Source organism: Etheostoma spectabile, chromosome 8 (assembly GCF_008692095.1).
Source record: "Etheostoma spectabile isolate EspeVRDwgs_2016 chromosome 8, UIUC_Espe_1.0, whole genome shotgun sequence".
Lineage (NCBI taxonomy): Eukaryota > Metazoa > Chordata > Actinopteri > Perciformes > Percidae > Etheostoma > Etheostoma spectabile.
The window spans coordinates 3,595,373-3,597,491 of NC_045740.1; the positions used below are offsets into that span (position 1 = coordinate 3,595,373).

At 36.2% G+C, this 2,119-nt stretch overlaps 1 protein-coding gene across 1 annotated transcript in view; it reads left to right on the forward strand.

Annotated features, from left to right (window-relative positions):
• Positions 1-887, forward strand: part of gxylt1a (glucoside xylosyltransferase 1a) — a 23,651-nt gene extending 22,764 nt beyond the window's left edge. The window contains exon 10 of the transcript XR_004333068.1: positions 876-887. The gene's annotated coding sequence lies outside the window, so the exon portion shown is untranslated. The remainder of the gene's footprint in view (positions 1-875) is intronic.
• The last annotated feature ends 1,232 nt before the right edge of the window (positions 888-2,119 follow it).

Genomic DNA, 2,119 nt, shown 5'->3' on the forward strand with positions numbered 1-2,119 from the left:
ACAGAATGTTGCACCATTTCTCCTTTGGCCAGTCAATGTGTCCTTTTTAACCTATTCAGTACTTGTCCTTCTTCAGCAATGGGACTTTGCAGGGCCTTCTAGCTGATAGCTTTGCTTCACATAGCCTTCTTCTGATCGTAGCAGTACTCACAGGTAACTTTAAGTATTCTCTGATTCTCCTGGAGCTGATCATTGGTTGAGCTTTTGCCATTTTGGCTATTCTTCGATCCATTTGAATGGTGGTTGACCATTTTTTCCCAAGTCGTTCAGGCTTTAGATACCATTTCAAGGCATCTGAAATCATTTTGGGTGAGCAGACTATCATTTTCTGCACTTCTTTATGTGTTTTCCCCTCTCCAATCAACTCTTTAATCAAAGTCCACTGTTCCTCAGAGCAGTGTCTGGAATGACCCATTTTGCTGAGTATTTCAGTGTGAAATGCACTATAACCAGCATGCACAACATTTGCTTCCTTCCTTCCACCTGTTTCTTCACAGAATCAATCACCTCACTAATTGAACACAACACTGCTATTATTTTGAACATGCCCCTTTCAATTATAGATTCAATTACCCTGAATGAGCAGCAGCATGCATGTCATGACTTTTGGGTCTGTTGGTTTTCTATGAATCTACAACACTTACTAGTAAATTATTTGCCATGTAGATATCACTTCTACCACAAAATAGGATTTATGAGGTTAGTGATGTTAGGCTGTTATTATTTTGAACACTGTTTTAACTGTAAGTTAAAAATAATAAAACAGGTGAGCTAAGTGAGTAAGTGTAAAACTCATGCTAGGAACTATGCACTGCACGGACAGAAAGAAACAAGGGTCAATATTTGTCCCGGCATTGCAAAACATAGAGCAAAAGTGACAAACACAGCAAAAGTACTATGGCTGTCCCCTCCAGCAAACCTGCAAACCACACAGAGCGTTAATCTCGAACCACGGAACAGATAACGGCACACAAAGCAAACCAGGTAGCGACAATGGCAGAAAAAAGGAAAAGTCGGAGCTTACCGGACTGTCATTTATTTCCGTGTGCCTCACGTGATTCCTCGCGTAATGTCTCACGTGACAGTGTGCTTAACCTAGCGGGTACACGTGCATATTTAAGTATGCAAATACAATGTAACTAAGACAATAATAAAGTGCAGCATCAGGATGGTGTTTGTGGGATTGACTAAAAAAAAAACTACAGCACCCATGTTCCAGGCAATAAAAGACAATAGCATCCAGTATGATGGTGTGTCAAGCCATGACTTTTTTATCAATTATTTTTGATATACTTTGACTTTTTTAACATACAATACAATGACTTTTTAATGTTTTTTATGACTTTTTCTTATCATTTCTTTCAACATTCTATACTATGACTTTTCTATCCCTTTTTTCGATATACAATAATTTGACTTTTTTCAACATACTACGCTATGCCTTTGTAATAGTTTTTTTTCGACATTTGCACAACAGACAACCAGCCAGCAGACTCTGACCTAGGTTCAATACCCAGTCAAGGCTGACCTTTTCATGTCGTTTTTTTTCAAACTATGACTTTTTCATCATACTCCACTTTGACTTTTTAATGGATTTTTTTCTGACATACGATGACTTTATTTCCTGTACTATACTGTGATTTTTATAAGCACTTTATACAAATTCTTTTTTTGATATACTATACCATGACTTTTTTGTAACTTTTTTCAACATACTATACTATGACTTTTTTTCAAAATACTATGCCATTACTTTATTCAACATTCCACACAATTATGTTTCTATCACTTTTTTCAGCATTTTTTTTTGACATTAAAACTATGACTTTATAATGGCTTTTTTTGACATACTGTGTTGTTGCTGTTTTCTTCATGACTTCTTTGGTTGCCCACTGGTATAGTGGTTTGCACATCTGCCAACTACCCAGCAGTCTATGCAGGTTTGACACCCATGCAAGGCTGGCCCTTTTCATGTTTTTTTTCTCACTTTTTTCATCATACTCAACTTTTACTTTTTATTGGCTTTTTTGTCATAATACATTATTAAGTATTCATCCCTTTTTTCGATATACTGTACTATGACTTTTTCCGCTACACTATACTATGATTTTTTTAAAAC